This window comes from Scyliorhinus torazame, chromosome 17 (genome assembly GCF_047496885.1).
Source record: "Scyliorhinus torazame isolate Kashiwa2021f chromosome 17, sScyTor2.1, whole genome shotgun sequence".
Lineage (NCBI taxonomy): Eukaryota > Metazoa > Chordata > Chondrichthyes > Carcharhiniformes > Scyliorhinidae > Scyliorhinus > Scyliorhinus torazame.
Window position 1 is genome coordinate 120111902 of NC_092723.1, and position 18780 is coordinate 120130681.

The following is an 18780-nucleotide window of genomic DNA, read 5'->3' on the forward strand; positions in this document are numbered from 1 at the left end:
GGTTATTGGGTTACGCGGATAGGGTGGAAGTGAGGGCTTAAGTGGGTCGGTGCGGATTCGATGGGCCGAACGGCCTCCTTCTGCACTGTATATTCTATGTTCTTAACACAAAATAGTCGATTTGGGAGTATACCCTGTGTACGTGGGAGATGAATGAAAATTTCTTCGCCCTTGGCCTGTCAAACCTCCACTGACCCACCCCTCCCCTCATGTGTTCCATAAGCCCCCTCAGTTCCTTCGCCACCGCCGATACTCTCCCCGACCTCGGACTCGACCAATCCAACTTTGGATCCAGAACTGTATTAAAACCCACCCTCCCCATTATCAATTGGTGCAAGTCCAGGTCCAGTATCTTCCCCAACACCCACCTCATGAATTCTACATCAAACCCAGTTCGGAGTATAAACAATACCACCAGCATCTCTTCCAATTTCTCACTTACCATAACATACCTCCCTCCAGAATCTGCCACTATGTTCCCCACTTCAAAAGCTACCCGTTTATTTATCAATACCGCTACCCCCCTCGTCTTCAAGTCCAATCCAGAATGAAAACCTGCCTTACCCACCCTTTCCTAAGCCATGTTTGATCCCCAATCTTCAAATGCATTTCTTGCAACAAAAAAAAGCCACGTCTGCCTTTAGGCTCTTCAGATGTGTGAATACGCGAGCCCTCTTGACCGGTCCATTCAACCCCCTCACATTCCACGTGATCAGCCTGGTCAGGGGCAGCCCACTCCCCCCTTCCCACCGATCAGCCATATCCCCACCTGGGCCAGCCTCCAGCCACCGTGATGCAATGATTTCCTAATCAGCAGCCCACCGATGCATAACAGCTGTCACAGATGCTCTCTTCGCTTGGGTGGAGGATCGTATTAACTTTCCAATGGATTTGGCATTGGAAACACAGCCAGCCAGGGGCTTCACATAAGTTCAGTGAATGGTTGACTGTACACACGTGGCTATAAGGGCATTAGTTCATCAGCCAGATAGCTTTGTGAACAGGAACCTTTCTACTCACTGAACATCCAGGTGGTATAAAACCACAATTAGGCGTTCCTGCAGGAAGCTGCCATGATGCATTCATCCTGAGAAAGTTACGGTTGTCTCAGCTATTCTAGTCACACAACAGTGCTTCAACACCTCCTTGGTGGGGGTATTTGAATATTTCCTTTCCACCTTGACTATCTAGTCCAACAACCATCCATACTCCTCCCTCCTCCTCCTGTCTCTGTGTGCCTTGAACGAGATAACCTCCCCCTGAACCACCGCCTTCAACGCCTTGACTAGGTATTTTGTACTGTCTTCACTTTAGAAGACTTCGAAAACATACTAAATATACTTGAAAATCAAGACGTGAAGGGGCAGGAGGAAATTAAAACAATCAGCATCACAAGTTACTTGGAAAACAATAACACCTAAAGATTGACAAGTCCCCAGACCAGATGGCCTGCATCTTAGGATCTTACAAGATGTGACTGTAGAGACAGTAGAGATATTGGTTATAATCTGCTAAAATTCCAGAGATTCTGTAAAGGTCCCAGCAGATTGGAAAATAACAAACGTAACACCGTTATTTAAGAGAGACACAGAAAGCAGGAAACTATACGCCAGTTAACCTTGCATCTGTCGTAGGGAAATTGCTAGAATCAATTTTTAGGCGATTACAGCAGGAAACTTAAAAAAATCAAAATGTGGTCAGGCAGAATCAACATGGTTTTGTGAATGGGAAATCAGATTTGGCTAATTTATTGGAGTTCTTTGAGGACCTAACAAAAAGTTGGATATAGGGGAACCTGTAGTTGTGGCATACTTTGGTTCCGAAAGGCATTTGTAAAGATGCCACATCAAAGATTCCTACACAAAATAAGAGCTCGTGGTGTGGGGATAACATATTAACATGGATAAAGGATTGGTTAGCTAACAGGAAACAGCGAGTAGGGTAAAGTGGGTCTTTTTTGCATTGGCAAGCTGTAATTAGTGGAGTGCTACAGGGATCAGTGCTGGGACCTCAACTATTTAAAATCTATATCAATTACTTAGATGAAGGTACCGAATTATGGTCGCTAAATTGTGAATGGCACCGAGATATGTCGGAAACTAAGTTGTCAAGTGAAACGTATCCACTTGAACCTATCATATGTTCAAGCCCCTGAGCCAAATTAAAGCTCATCACCACAATGCACTATTCCATTTGACATGTGTGAGCTTGCAGTGCCTCAGAGAACTCTACTAGATGTCCACATATCTGCTATTGCTGTTCCAAATTCTGTGACTCATGAGGTGATTCCTCAATGCCTATTGGAACATCATTGTCACTGCCCTCCCTCCTCTGAGGGGGACTATACACAGATGTCCCTGACTGACACATTCCTCTTGCACCATGACAGGAAGGCACAAAGAGTAATCTAAGAGTAAATCAGCAGTTAAGGCTAGAAGTTGCAAAAATAATAAAATAACAAAACGAAAGGCTTTATATTTGAATGCACTTAGCATTTGAAACAAAATAGATGAACCAATAGCATCAATAGAAATAAGTAATTACAATTTGATAGCCATTACAGAGACATGGCTGCAGGATGACTTGGATTGGAACCTGGATATTGAAGGTACAGGATTTAAGGAAGGACAGGAAGCTAGAAAGAGGTGGAGGGGTGCGTCTCTTAATTAATGATGGCATTAGCACTATAGAGAAGAACAATTTAAGTTATGGAAACCAGGGTGTAAAAGTGCTTTGGGTAGAGATGAGAAATGATAAGGGCAAGAAGTCATACAGGAGGATGGACTAAAAAGGAAGAAATAATGGGAGTTTGCCAGAAAGCTATGACTAGAGTCAAGGGGGATTTTAATCTACATGAAGACTAGAAAAATCAGATGGGCAAAGGTAGCCTAGAGGAGGCATTCATGAAATATGTTTGGGGCATTTCTCTGAACAGTGTATTCTGCCGGCAACCAAAGAGTAGGCTATGCTAGACCTGGCCGGTTGTTTTAAGTTCATTTACGGGATGTTGGCGTCACTGGTTAGGCCAACATTTATTGCCCATCCCTAGTTACCCTTCAGAGGTAGTGGTGAGCTATGTCATGTTGAACCGCTGCAGTCCCTGAAGCGTAAGTACACCCACAGTGCTGTTAGGGAACAAGATAGGATTAATTAATGACCTCATAATGAAGGTGCCCCTTGGAAAACACCGATCATAATATGAATTCTGCATTCAGTATGAGGGAGATAAGAGTGGGTCTAAGACTAGTATTTTAAGCTTAAATAAGCACAATTATGAGTGCATGAAAGCAAACCTAGCTAAAGTGAACTGGAAAATTATGTTATGGTCAATCAAGATGCAGTTGCAGACATTTAAGGGGATATTTCAGAATACACAGAATAGATACATTCTAACGAGAAAGGAAAATTCCAAAGGGAGGACCCACCATCTGTGGTTGGCAAAAAAAGTCAAAGATAGTATTAAATTTAAAGAAAAAGCATACAATTGTGCAAAGATGAATGGAAGGTCAGAGAATTGGACAGTATATAAATAACAATAAAGAATGACAAAAGATTAAGAAGGCGGGCTAAATTAGAGTACGAGAAAAAGCTAGCTAGGAATATAAAGACAGACAGTAAGGGAGGGATTTTCCGACCCATCCCACTGGCAGGATCCTTCAGTCCCACCGAAGCCAACGGAGATTTTAATGGCTCGTTGTATCCACCACGGCTAATTCGCCCATGGCAAGGCCAGAAGATCCCTTAAATGTATTTTTCTCATTTGCCTCTAATACTCTTTGTGGTAACAAACTTCCCATTTTTAACACTGGTAATCTGTCAAGTTTCCCATTGAAGTTATTGGTGACTATATTGCCTTTATTCTTGTTCTCCCCTGCAAGTGAAAACAAATCTTCTTCAGCTACTTAATCGTATCCCTTCATATTGTTTTTTTTTAAAAATAATATTTTATTGAAAATTTTTGGTCAACCAACACAGTACATTGTGCATCCTTCACACAACATTGTAACAATACAGATAATAATGACCTTTTTAAATTTAAACAAAAACAACAACAAATAAATAAATATTAAATAACAAAAAATAAAAACTAGCCCTAATTGGCAACTGCCTTGTCTCAGGCCACACCCCCCCCCCCCCCCCCCAAGTCCTGGGCCGCTGCTGCTGCCTTCTTTGTTCTCCCCTATCTATCTTTCCGCAAGATATTCGACGAACGGTTGCCACCGCCTAGTAAACCCTTGAGCCGACCCCCTTAGGACGAACTTAATCCGCTCTAACTTTATGAACCCCGCCATATCATTTATCCAGGTCTCCACCCCCGGGGGCTTGGCTTCTTTCCACATTAGCAGTATTCTGCGCCGGGCTACTAGGGACGCAAAGGCCAAAACATCGGCCTCTTTCGCCTCCTGCACTCCCGGCTCTTGTGCAACCCCAAATATAGCCAACCCCCAGCTTGGTTCGACCCGGACTCCTACTACTTTCGAAAGCACCTTTGTCACCCCCATCCAAAACCCCTGTAGTGCCGGGCATGACCAAAACATATGGGTATGATTCGCTGGGCTTCTCGAGCACCTCGCACACCTATCCTCCACCCCAAAAAATTTACTGAGCCGTGTTCCAGTCATATGTGCCCTGTGTAATACCTTAAACTGAATCAGGCTTAGCCTGGCGCACGAGGACGACGAGTTTACCCTGTTTAGGGCATCTGCCCACATCCCCTCCTCAATCTCCTCCCCTAGCTCTTCTTCCCATTTCCCTTTTAGTTCGTCCATCATAGTCTCCCCTTCGTCTCTCATTTCCCTATATATATCCGACACCTTACCGTCCCCCACCCATTTCTTTGAGATGACTCTGTCCTGCACCTCTTGTGTCGGGAGCTGCGGGAATTCCCTCACCTGTTGCCTTGCAAAAGCCCTCAATTGCATGTACCTGAATGCATTCCCTTGGGGCAACCCATATTTCTCGGTCAGCGCTCCCAGACTCGCAAACTTCCCATCCACAAATAGATCTTTCAATTGCGTTATACCTGCTCTTTGCCACATTCCATATCCCCCATCCATTCCCCCCGGGGCAAACCTATGGTTGTTTCTTATCGGGGACCCCCCCAGTGCTCCGGTCTTTCCCCTATGTCGTCTCCACTGTCCCCAAATCTTCAGTGTAGCTACCACCACCGGACTCGTGGTATAGTTCCTTGGTGAGAACGGCAATGGGGCTGTCACCATAGCCTGCAGGCTGGTCCCCCTACAGGACGCCCTCTCTAATCTCTTCCATGCCGCTCCTTCCTCCTCTCCCATCCACTTACTCACCATTGAAATATTAGCGGCCCAATAATACTCACTTAGGCTCGGTAGTGCCAGCCCCCCCCTATCCCTACTACGCTGTAAGAATCCCTTCCTCACTCTCGGAGTCTTCCCGGCCCAAACAAAACCCATGATACTCTTTTCTATCCTTTTGAAAAAAGCCTTCGTGATCACCACCGGGAGACACTGAAACACAAAAAGGAATCTCGGGAGGACCACCATCTTAACCGCCTGCACCCTCCCTGCCATTGACAATGCTACCATATCCCATCTCTTGAAATCTTCCTCCATCTGTTCCACCAACCGCGTCAAATTTAGCCTGTGCAATGTGCCCCAATTCTTAGCTATCTGGATCCCCAGGTAACGAAAGTCTCTTGTTACCTTCCTCAACGGTAGGTCTTCTATTTCTCTACTCTGCTCCCCTGGATGCACCACAAACAGCTCACTCTTCCCCATGTTCAATTTATACCCTGAAAAATCCCCAAACTCCCCAAGTATCCGCATTATTTCTGGCATCCCCTCCGCTGGATCCGCCACATATAGTAGCAGATCATCCGCGTATAAAGATACCCGGTGTTCTTCTCCTCCCCTAAGTATTCCCCTCCATCCCTTGGAACCTCTCAGCGCTATCGCCAGGGGCTCAATCGCCAATGCAAACAGTAATGGGGACAGAGGACATCCCTGCCTTGTCCCTCTATGGAGCCGAAAATATGCCGATCCCCGTCCATTCGTGACCACACTCGCCACTGGGGCCCTATACAACAGCTGCACCCATCTAACATACCCCTCTCCGAACCCAATTTCCTCAACACCTCCCACAGATAATCCCACTCCACTCTATCAAATGCTTTCTCGGCATCCATCGCCACTACTATCTCCGTTTCACCCTCTGGTGGGGCCATCATCATTACCCCTAACAACCTCCGTATGTTCGTGTTCAGCTGTCTCCCCTTCACAAACCCAGTTTGGTCCTCATGAACCACCCCCGGGACACATTCCTCTATTCTCATTGCCATTACCTTGGCCAAGACCTTGGCATCTACATTGAGGAGGGAGATTGGTCTGTAGGACCCGCATTGTAGCGGATCCTTTTCCTTCTTTAAAATAAGCGATATCGTTGCTTCTGACATAGTCGGGGGCAGTTGTCCCCTTTCCTTTGCCTCATTGAAGGTCCTCGTCAGTAGCGGGGCGAGCAAGTCCAAATATTTTCTGTAAAATTCAACTGGGAATCCGTCCGGTCCCGGGGCCTTTCCCGTCTGCATGTTCCTAATTCCTTTCACCACTTCCTCTACCGTGATCTGTGCTCCCAATCCCATCCTATCCTGCTCTTCCACCTTGGGAATTTCCAGCCGATCCAAAAACTCCATCATTCTCTCCCTCCCATCCGGGGGTTGAGCTTCATACAATTTTTTATAAAATGTCTTAAACACTTCATTCACTCTCTCCGCTCCCCGCTCCGTCTCTCCATCTTCGTCTCTCACCCCCCCTATTTCCCTCGCTGCTCCCCTTTTCCTCAATTGGTGTGCCAGCAATCTGCTCGCCTTCTCTCCATATTCATACTGTACACCCTGCGCCTTCCTCCATTGTGCCTCTGCAGTGCCTGTGGTCAGCAAGTCAAATTCCACATGCAGCCTTTGCCTTTCCCTATACAGTCCCTCCTCCGGTGCTTCCGCATACTGTCTGTCCACCCTCAAAAGTTCTTGCAACAACCGCTCCCGTTCCTTACTCTCCTGCTTCCCTTTATGTGTCCTTATTGATATCAGCTCCCCCCTAACCACCGCCTTCAACGCCTCCCAGACCACTCCCACCTGAACCTCCCCATTGTCATTGAGTTCCAAGTACTTTTCAATGCATCCCCTCACCCTTAAGCACACCCCCTCATCCGCCATTAGTCCCATGTCCATTCTCCAGGGTGGACGCCCTCTTGTTTCCTCCCCTATCTCCAAGTCTACCCAGTGTGGGGCATGATCCGAAATAGCTATAGCCGTATATTCCGTTCCCCTCACCCTCGGGATCAATGCCCTACCCAACACAAAAAAGTCTATGCGTGAATAGACTTTATGGACATAGGAGAAAAACGAGAACTCCTTACTCCTAGGTCTACTGAATCTCCACGGGTCCACCCCTCCCATCTGCTCCATAAAATCCTTGAGCACCTTGGCTGCTGCCGGCCTCCTACCAGTCCTGGACTTCGACCTATCCAGCCTTGGTTCCAACACCGTGTTAAAGTCTCCCCCCATTATCAGCTTTCCGGTCTCTAGGTCTGGGATGCGTCCTAGCATTCGCCTCATAAAATTGGCATCGTCCCAATTCGGGGCATACACGTTTACCAACACCACCATCTCTCCCTGTAATTTGCCACTCACCATCACGTATCTGCCCCCGTTATCCGCCACTATAGTCTTTGCCTCGAACATTACCCGCTTCCCCACTAATATAGCCACCCCCCTGTTTTTCGCATCCAGCCCCGAATGGAACACCTGCCCTACCCATCCTTTGCGCAACCTAACCTGATCTATCAGTTTCAGGTGCGTTTCCTGTAACATGACCACATCTGCTTTAAGTTTCTTAAGGTGTGCGAGTACTCGTGCCCTCTTTATCGGCCCGTTAAGCCCCCTCACGTTCCACGTGATCAGCCGAGTTGGGGGGCTTCCCACCCCCCCCCCCCCTTGCCGGTTAGCCATCATCTTTTTCCAGCTTCTCGCCCAGTTCCCACGCGGCTGTATTTCTCCCAGACGGTGCCCCCCCGCCCATCCTTTCCCGTACCCACTCCCCCCTTTCCCCAGCAGCAGCAACCCAGTAATTCCCCCCCCCCCCCGCTAGACCCCCCGCTAGCGTAATTACTCCCCCCATGTTGCTCCCAGAAGTCAGCAAACTCTGGCTGACCTCGGCTTCCCCCCGTGATCACGGCTCGCCCCGTGCGGCGCCCCCTCCTTCCTGCTTCTCTATTCCCGCCATAATTATCATAGCGCGGGAACCAAGCCCGCGCCTCTCCCTCGGCCCCGCCTCCCATGGCCAACGCCCCATCTCCTCTCCCTCCCCACCTCCCCCCATCACCACCTGTGGGAGAAAGAAAAGTTACCATACCGCAGGATTAATCATACAATCCCTCTTCGCCCCCCCCCACTCGTCCCACCACTTTGTCCAAACGTTCATTTTCGTAGTCCAATCATTCCAATTTTTCTTCTACAATAAAAGTCCACGCTTCATCCGCCGTCTCAAAGTAGTGGTGCCTCCCTTGATATGTGACCCACAGTCTTGCCGGTTGCAGCATTCCAAACTTTATCTTTTTTTTGTGAAGTACCGCTTTGGCCCGATTAAAGCTCGCCCTCCTTCTCGCCACCTCCGCACTCCAATCTTGATAGACGCGGATCACCGCGTTCTCCCATTTACTACACCGAGTTTTCTTCGCCCATCTAAGGACCATTTCTCTATCCTTAAAACGGAGAAATCTCACCACTATGGCTCTGGGAGCTTCTCCTGTTCTCGATCCTCGCACCATAACTCGGTATGCTCCCTCCACCTCCAACGGACCCGTCGGGGCCTCCACTCCCATTAACGAGTGCAGCATCGTGCTCACATATGCCCCGACGTCCGCCCCCTCCACACCTTCAGGAAGGCCAAGAATCCTCAAGTTGTTCCTCCTTGCGTTATTTTCCAGTGCCTCCAACCTCTCCACAGATCGTTTCTGGTGTGCCTCCTGTATCTCCGACTTCACCACCAGGCCCTGTATGTCGTTTTCATTCTCTGCTGCTTTCGCCTTCACGACCCGAAGCTCCTGCTCCTGGGTCTTTTGTTCCTCTTTCAGCCCTTCAATCGCCTGTAATATCGGAGCCAACAACTCTTTCTTCATTTCCTTTTTTATCTCCTCCACGCAGCGTTTCAAAAACTCTTGTTGTTCAGGGCCCCATATGAAACTGCCACCTTCCGACGCCATCTTGGTTTCTGCTTGCCTTCCTTGCCGTTGTTCCAAAGGATCCGCTGCAATCCGGCCACTTTCCTCTCCTTTTTCCATCCGTGTCCAGGGGGAACACCCTTCTGGTTTACCGCACGGTGTTTTCAGCCGTTAAAATTGCCGTTGGGGCTCCTATCAAGAGCCCAAAAGTCCGTTTCACAGGGAGCTGCCGAAACGTGCGACTCAGCTGGTCATCGCCGCACCCGGAAGTCTCCCTTCATATTGTTAAAGACCCTTGTTAGGTTACCTTTTAGTCTTCTCTTTTCTAGAGTAAGAGTTCTCGCCTTTTTCTGATGAATAGAAAATCTCAATTCTGGTATCGCCCTTGTAAAATCATCATTTTTGCACCTTTACCAGTGACTCTGTTGGCCAGACATTTGTTCACACATGTTTCGTGCGCAAGGGCGGTGATTCACAATCTGCTTGAGCCCATCACCAATGAGGCAGGGAGCATTGCATCTTCATGCCACCTCCTCATTTGAACCATTTCAGCTTGTAGCTCAGCGTGGCTCAACCTACTGACTGCTGGATGTGCTACATGGGAACTAACGGTGTGAGGCCAGTATGTGTTTCAACTGCCATCCCCTCTTAAAGGGAAACCCCACTGATTGAAGGGAGTCTGCTGTTGCTTCCGCTGCAATTGGAGAGAAAGGAAATGGAGAACTGGGGAAAGAGAGGGCTCCCCATTAAGTACAGCACTGGAAGCTATGGAGATCAAAAGAAGGCGAGAGGCCATGCTTTCATAAAAGGGTCCCAAAGGGATTGGGAATAAGTGTCCTGGGGGGTGCACTCTTGGAATCGAGCCCCAAAACCTCAGGGATCTTATGTTTCAATTAAGTCACCTCTTAATCCTCTGAATTCCAGCGGATACAAGCCTAGCCTGTCCAACCTTTTCTCATAAAATAACCTGCCAATTCCAGGCATTAGTCTAGTAAACTTTCTCTTAACGTATTTACATCTTTTCTTAAATAAGGTGACCAATACTGTACATGGTACTCTAGATGTGGTCTGACTAGTGCTCTGTATATCTGAGGCCTATTTAGTCAATTCACGTTGTAATAAATAATAGCATTCAATTGGCTTTCTGAACTACCTTTTGAACCTGCACACTAACCTTTTATGATTCATGCTCTAAGACACCCTGATTCCTCTGCACCTCAGAGCCATGCAATCTCTCATCCCACACTTGGTGGTGGGGTGTGGTTGGGTGGGTGGGCGGGCAAGAACCAGAGAAGATAATTAAAGGAAGCCCTTGACATTCTGAAAATCACTTGGACACATGCCATTGCCTTCAACCATAATTGTGGTGCATTGTCATGCAACCCAACCTTTTCTTCCTGCCAAATGGAAAATTTCCCACTTTCCCACATTATACTCCCATTTTTGTCCACTCGCTTAACCTAGCTATGTCTTTTTGTAGCCTCCTGATGTCCTCTTCACAACTTACTTTCCTACCTATCTTTGTGTCATCAGCAAATTTGGCAACAATCCCATCCATCCCTTCATCCAAGCCATTTATGCAAATTTTAAAAGGTTGAGGCTGCAGCACTGATCGCTGTGGCCCACCACACGTTACATCTTGTCAACTTGAAAAAGACCCATTTATGGCTACATTCTGCTTCCTGTTAGCCAGCCAATCTTCTATCCATGTCAAATATGTTATCCCCGTACCATGACCTTTTATTTTGCACAATAATCTTTGGTGTGGCACTTCATCAAATGTCTTCAGGAAATCAAAGTAGTGGTTCCCCTTCATCCACAGCACCGTACTTCCTCAGAGACTTCCAATAAGTTGGTTAAACATGATTTCCCTTTCACAAAACCATGTTGACTATGCCTCATCACTTTGAACTTATCGAAGTGTCCTGCTACAGCTTCTTGAGTAATTCTTCTAAGATTTTCTCGATGACCGATTTTAAGCTAATTGGCCTGTAGTTTCCCTTTTTCTATCTACTTCTGTTTTTGAATAATGGAAGTGTATTTGCTATCTACCAATCTAATGGGAACGTCCCTGAATCTAAGATGTTTAGGAAAATTAAAACCAATGCATCAGCTATCTCACTAGCCACTTTTATTACCCTAGGTTCAAGTCAGCCCGCAGCCCCAACAATTTACCCACTATCACGTTTCTGGTGATTGTAATTTTACTGAGTTCCTCCTTCCCTTCCGTGATTTATAACTGCTTCTGGGATGCTATTTTTATCCTATATAGTGCAAAATACCTGCTCAATTAATTTGCCATCTCCTTTGTTTATTATTATCAATTCTCCTTAGCCCAAAGGAGTCATTTCCTTTGGGCTAATTTCACTTCGTTCACTTTTTTTTAATATCAATAGAAACGCTTTGGGAATCATGTGTGTAATATTGGTCACCTCACTTAGAAAAGGATGTAAATACGTTGGAAGCAATTCAGAGAAGGTTTACCAGAATAATACCTGGAATGGGTGGATTAATTATGAGGAAAGATTGGACAGACTAGGCTTGGATCTGCTGGTGTCTAGAAGAGTAAGAGGTGTCTTGATTGAAACATATTCGATCCTGAGGGACACGGTGAATGTGGAGAGGATTTTTCCTCTTGTGGGGATGAATCTAGAATAAGAGTCACTGTTTAAAAATAAAGGGTCACCCATTTAAGGTGGATGAGGGGAAATTAATTCTTTCATGCATCTTTGAAATTCAATTCCTCAAAAGGAGGTGGAAGAAGAATCTTTGAATATTTTTAAGTTAGATCTAGATAGATTCTTGATTAACAAGAAGTGAAAGGTTTTTGAGGTAGGTGGGAATGTGGAGTTGAGGTTACAATCAGATTAGCCATGACTTTATTGAATGGCAAAGCAGCCTCAAGGGATTGAGTGCCCTACTCTTGCTCCTAATTCTTATGTTTGTGTGTACTCAGTGACTTTTCCCACATGTCCCTGAGTCAAAATGCACGTTACATCCCTCCAATGTGCTAGTATCTGTATTGACAGACCATGGGCTGGTCAGATGTGACAGTGCATCCCTGCTCCGTATGCCCGAGCGATAAGGAAACTTGTGGTGGTGGTGGTGGGGTGTGGTTGGGTGGGTGGGTGGGCAAGAACCAGAGAAGATAATGAAAGGAAGCCCTTGACATTCTGAAAATCACTTGGACACATGCCATTGCCTTCAACCATAATTGTGGTGCTTTGTCATGCAACCCAACCTTTTATGGCAAGCATCTACGTATGCAGAGTGCATCAACTCCATCATTGACACTATGTTCAATAATACTTCTTAATACCACCTTTTCCACTTGCTATGGGCAATTCTCCATCCCTGACAATTTGCTCTGATGTCACCCGAGATACCTCTGTGTCTCCTGTACTTCATGAATTGCCATGGCCTTGTTGTCTGGGCATCTGCTTATTGTTATGGACCCTCTTGTCCTACAGATATAACATGCAGAGTGATGTTAGACTATTCTATCATACTGCCAGGAACAAAAATCTTCAATGGGGCAGTGCATTACAATGACCATTCAGATTTCAATCCATGACTGCATGAACCTAAATGAGAGCCTTGCACGTTGAAGTGTACATGCTATTAGAGAATTAGGTGCCATTTCTATCCTAACTGATGCAGCATTCAGATGTCATCCATCAAGGTACCTCTGTGTGCTTCTGTGTAACAACTTACCTTGCCAGAGCGGAGCAGGTCGTGGAACCTGGATCCACGATCTTGCATGTTCCCCTGCTGCGTTCTCTGTGGTGTCAATCACCTGTCATACCTGCTCAGTAACAGTAGATGGGTTACACTATGCTCTAGGGTGTATTGAATCCCTCCTTCTCTGGACCCCCTCCATCGGGATCATGAGGTCTTGCTTACCGAAAGGTGTGCCATTGCCATTCTGGTATGACAATGAAAAAAGTACATGGGTATGTAAGGCTTTCAGCTTTGTTTGGCACCGCATTTAACCTATGTCCAATTTCATGCCGGACCTCATTCTTGAGTTCAAAATGACTCATTTTGGAGGAGAGGACGACAGAAGCGGATTTAAAATGAAAAACACAGTGCCTAGGCACAGTGCCAGAACCAATGTGGGGCCCGATGCTGGCCAATGCACTGGGCATCCAATCAGAGCTTGGTTACTCCATATTTGCTCAGTGAATGCACAGCAAAATCGGACTCTGTTTGATAAGTCTGAAAGAGTGGGAAAACACTGGTCCAAACCGTATGAATAGTTGATTTGAGGTGGTCAAGGAACAAAGGTCGGTGATTGGGTGAGGAACGGGAGGCAGAGACTGCTGAGGTTTTACCATTTTTGAGAAAAGCAAGCAGGTTTGAGACTCAACCCAGGGCAGGCCAGGAACAGTGAGGCGCTGAAAGCCACCCCGTGGTGAGGTCAGCCGCCAAGGGAAGCAGCAGGTGAGGCGAGCAGGTGACTCAAACCAGTGTTGAAGGCAGCCCAGCAACAGTGAGACACTGAAAGCTACCACAAGGTGAGGTCACCTACTGAACGGGCAGGCAAGGTAGCATGTTTGTGACTTGCCAAACAGGGCAAGCCAGCAGCAACGAGGTACGAGGCATTGAAATCAAACCACCACGAAGTGAGTTCAGCTGTCAAACAGGCAAGTCGAGCAGGCATGCAACTCGACCAGGGCAGGCCAGCAACAACGAAGTGCGAAGCCCCTAATCAAGCCTTATCCACGAGGGGACGGCAAATGAAGTAGGGGGCTGCCTTGCCAGATAAGCGAGGTGTGTGAGATTCTGAGAATGGGAGGATCAGAATCAGTTTCTTTAGCAATATGAAGTGACACTGTCAATCTAGCAGTCATAAATGATTTTTCATTCTGTGGGCCGAGGGTGTTTGGGGCCGGGAGGAGCAAGAGGTTGAGGGAGGGGAGGGGGGGTGGTCGACCAGAAATAAGGTGAGCGCAGGGCTCTACGCACTGGAGGGCGAGCAGCAATGGTGCATGAATGCAGGCTGTCCCTATCATGGGTGGCACGGTAGCACAATGGTTAACACTGTTGCTTCACAGCTCCAGGGTCCCAGGTTTGATTCCCGGCTTGGGTCACTGTCTGTGCGGAGTCTGCACGTTCTCCCCGTGTTTGCGTGGGTTTCCACCGGGTGCTCCGGTTTCATCCCACAGACCAAAAATGTGCACGTTAGGTAGATTGACCATGCTAATTTGCCCTTAGTGTCCAAAAAGATTAGGTGGGGTTACGGGGATAGGGTGGAGGTGTGGGTTTAAATGGGGTGCTCTTTCAAAGTTCCGGTGCGGACTCGATGGGCCGAATGGCCTCCTTCTGCACTGTAAATTGTGAGAATAGAATGCCAACGTGGCATATTGTGTTTCCAGGCGCTCCTACTGGCCTGCTTCAGCTTGCTCTGAGTCACAATAGTCTTTCATAACAGTCTGCTGCTGTGACAGTCATGGGCAAAGTAATGTTGCATGTCGGTAACCTGATAGATGGATGGAAAGTTGGTATTTGCAAGGGCAAAGCTTCTACAGCAGTGTCTAACAATCGACCCTGAGGCATTATGCTAATCTGAGTCAATGCAGGGTCTCGGTAGCAGCTGCTGCTGCCAAGATGCATCCATGACTGAGTCTTGTGAAGCTTTGCCTGCCTTAACTTACTGAGTGTGCTCTTTCATTACAAGGTGAATTAGCAGCAATAATCTCTATATTTTCCAATGGAAGACCCATAGCGGACCATTTCTTCCGGTGTCAGCAACCAGTTGGACAACTCTGAGAATTAGAACTAACCAGACTTGCGATGTCAGCTTCCACAGCCAACAGCAGTGTCGTGAACTTCCTGCCTCACTGCAGGAACTGCTTATAGGTTGACCTCATATAATTTGCCCAAGATGCTTTTCCCACACGGGCCTTTGAATCTCTTCTTTCCAACGGCTGCATGCACAACTCTCTCCTGTAAGCAATATTGTAGTTAGCTGTAGTACCTCCAACTAGCAGGTGATTGTACAGACTCACCATGCGGTCTCCAGACAGGGATCATGTGACAAGGCATTCATATGAGTGCGGGCACAATCGGTAACAGACAATGGTTGTAAGACGTACAAGTGGATAGACGTGCCTAGGTGTAGTTCCAGGGGTGTACAAAGAAACGCCATGATAGCTTGCTCTGTAACAGATCGTTATCTTACCAAGTGTGATTCAATAGAGATCCTGGTTTGGACAAGTCACAAGTCATTTGGTAGATTCCTTGCTAGATATTGAGCACCAAACACAACATGGCACCAGAGTGCTGAAGATTTTAAGACAACGACGGCGGTGACAAAGTCAGGAATCCGGTGGACAGACCGATCTGGGGAACTGCAGCCAGACTGTATGTTCAAATACAGATTTTCTGACTATATGTTCAAATGACCTTATTTTTCTTCTCTGTTACTTATTTCCATCAATTAACTCATCCCAATCTCCATTTCTGAAATTCTCCTTTATATCTGAAAATTGAGCTCATTCTCTACAGCAAGTACCATTTTGTCTGCAGCAACAATTTTGACAACCAAATGAAATCTGATATGATAACCATTGATATGAATTGAAAGTTGTTAGGACACTGAATGTTCCCACCAGAAACAGTGGCAGGAATAGAATCTATCTTGCGTTTCATATCTGAAATTTAAAAAAGATGAGTATGGGGAATAGGACAACGTGGATAGTTCTTTTGGCAAGCTGTGCAGTTACAATGATGTAGAACATAGAAAATACAGCACAGAACAGGCCCTTCGGCCCACGATGTTGTGCCGAACCTTTGTCCTAGATTAATCATAGATTATCATTGAATTTACAGTGCAGAAGGAGGCCATTCGGCCCTTTGAGTCTGCATGTGTCGAGTTACTTTCTTCTGTGCTTTGAAATTCTATGGTTCCCACATGGGAATCGAATATCATCTCAGGAGCACTGCTACAGATTAAATCCATGACTTCCCAAAATATAGAGGTAAGGATGAAATTCTTGCCTGCATCCTCAACTATCTTTTCCCCTTCATACTATTTATTGAGTAAGATTACACGCCCTAATATCTTACCAATTATAATAATTTTGTTCTCTACATAGCCTTTTCGTTTTAGATATTGTGATTGTGCTTAAGTTAGGGTAAATTAAGTGATTGACAACATTTCTGTATTCCTTTCAATGTTTATCAGGTTGAAAAGTCTAAAGAGGTCGCAGTCCTGTTGCTAAGATTCTACAATGGAGGTCATTATTTGGCTCGCTCCTGATTGTGATAACACAAAGGAAGAAAGGACATTAATTGAAAAGTATAGTACATTGTTCTTTCTGAGGGAATGCAGGCTTGGAGTGGACTGATTTGGTCTTGCCTCAGTGCTAGGGTGAGGAATTTACCTGCAGAATGTGCTTCGCTCTCTCAGTGAGCTGGTGGTGTACTCCCGTATGCCCATCCTACCACTATGGTGGCTGTCCCTTGAATACTTCCAGAGGCCCCGGGCCTCTGCCCACCACACTCTGCTCCCCGGCCCTGGGTTGGAAGTGCCTCTGGCGCACTCACAGTGATGAATTGACTTTGGTTATTTTTTCTATTCCTTCTCAGTGGGGTAACCTCAATCTCTGCTTGACAAATTATTTTGGCATGGCTAAAATAAGGCACATAAGATGTTGGTAGTTCTGTGCATGATTGGGTTGTAGATTTGCATTCCTCCACACTGCCACTTGAATGAATATTTCTTTGGAGAAGTCTAACCAATTTGTTCAAATTAACTGTCCTCACTAAAACCACCAACAACAGCTCTTCTCGAATCCAGCTCATTAGGAGTGGCAATATTAGGACCTATTAGGATTTTTTGGTTTAAGCTGTAATTTATTTCTCAATCTCATCATTTTCCAGCGTAAACTATATTTCTTTAAATAGGTTTGCAATCTGTGCCACTGCTTCTCATTGTAAATCTCATTTATAACATATTCTTGCTGAATTCCCATGTGGACTGTTGGACAAAAATCACGACCTTAATCCATTAGGTTTCGGTAATACTAAAATCGAGAGCTTGCTGAAATAAAATTCAAGCAGTTTTTGTTGCTCTTGTTTATTTCATACATTACCCTATTGATCATGTTGACTTGCACTACATCAGCCTGTTTGTAAACTAAAAGCTATGTCTCATATTCCAGATTACTATCCCAGTTCTCTTGAGGAGAACTGAATGGGTACCATAAAAGGGCAGTTTAAAAGAAGAAAAAGAGATGCCGAAAAAAAGCAATGATTTGCGAGTGTTTCTGATCTTTCTGGAAAGAGGGTGGGAATGTTCAGATCCTAACGATGGTTGATGGGTTGGTTAAATATATCAGACAATTAAAGAATAGTAGACGTAATCTAAATGTTATTGCAACATTTAGCCTGCAAATTGGCTCATTTACTGGTCACCATCAGTTGATTGTAAATTGACATAGAATTACCAAAGCATTTGATAAAATCCAAGACAGTCATCTCATGAAAATGCTGGAAGTCATCAACATCGATGGGAAAAATCTTCGATTCATCAGGAATTTTTTCTGAAATAGGGTAGCAATGGTCAGATATGAGAATTAAGTCCGTGTTTGGGAGGCGATCAAAAAGGGGTTAAACAAGGCTATGTTCTCTCACTGGACTGTTTCCAGACTGTTCTCCCTTATATAGTCATCATATTCTCAGAAGGAATGGATGGTATCAAGGGAGGAAGAGTAACTAACAACATCTGCAATGTTGACAATACCATACTTACAGCAACAAAAAAAAGTCTTTCAAAAGTAAATCGGTACAGTTATAAAGGAAACTGGACTAACACTCAACTGCAAGATGATGTACACCATTGTAACCATCTGGGATGGCCACTTACAATAAGAAACATGGACGGTCGCAAAGCATAAAGGGAAATATGGACAATGTAAGGTTCAGGAAGGCTCAGAGCCTGAATGTATATTTGTGAGCGAAGAATCCAGACAGCATCGAAACCTTCAACCGATTAGCATTTTGATGACCCATCTCCGTAAGACAAAAGACTGATACTTGAGTAACCGATACAATCCCAGACATTTCAGCGCCACTCCCTGTACTCAGGAAGCATCAACAACAGGGTCAATGACCGCTTAGGACATGCCCATCAAGGCACCCGCCCCTTTATTGGCTCAAATCGAACACAGTGATCAAGAACTACCCAATTAATGGGGTCCAAACTGAAGGACCACCCAAAAGAACACAAAACTCCCCAAGGATAAAGAGAGAGACCACCATGCTTTCGATCTCTCTTGGACCTGGCGCTCCGGCAACGTCCACCTCCAATTGCAGCACCACCAGAAGCCAGTTCAAGTTCAACTTCCGCTACCAGACGGATGAGCCCAGCTGAGCAGCAGTTACTTTTCCAGACCCAGTAGATCCAGATTCGAACAACGGCCACTGTTCCTCTGACCTAAGCCGGGTGCCTGAAGTTAAGTACAGGTTGTCATAGTTGAGAGGTGTAGTTTAACTCGTAGTGTTTATATTGCATGATCATTGTGTGTGTAAATAAAGTACCATTGATCTTGAACTAACTAGCTGGTGTTTGGCTCTTTGATC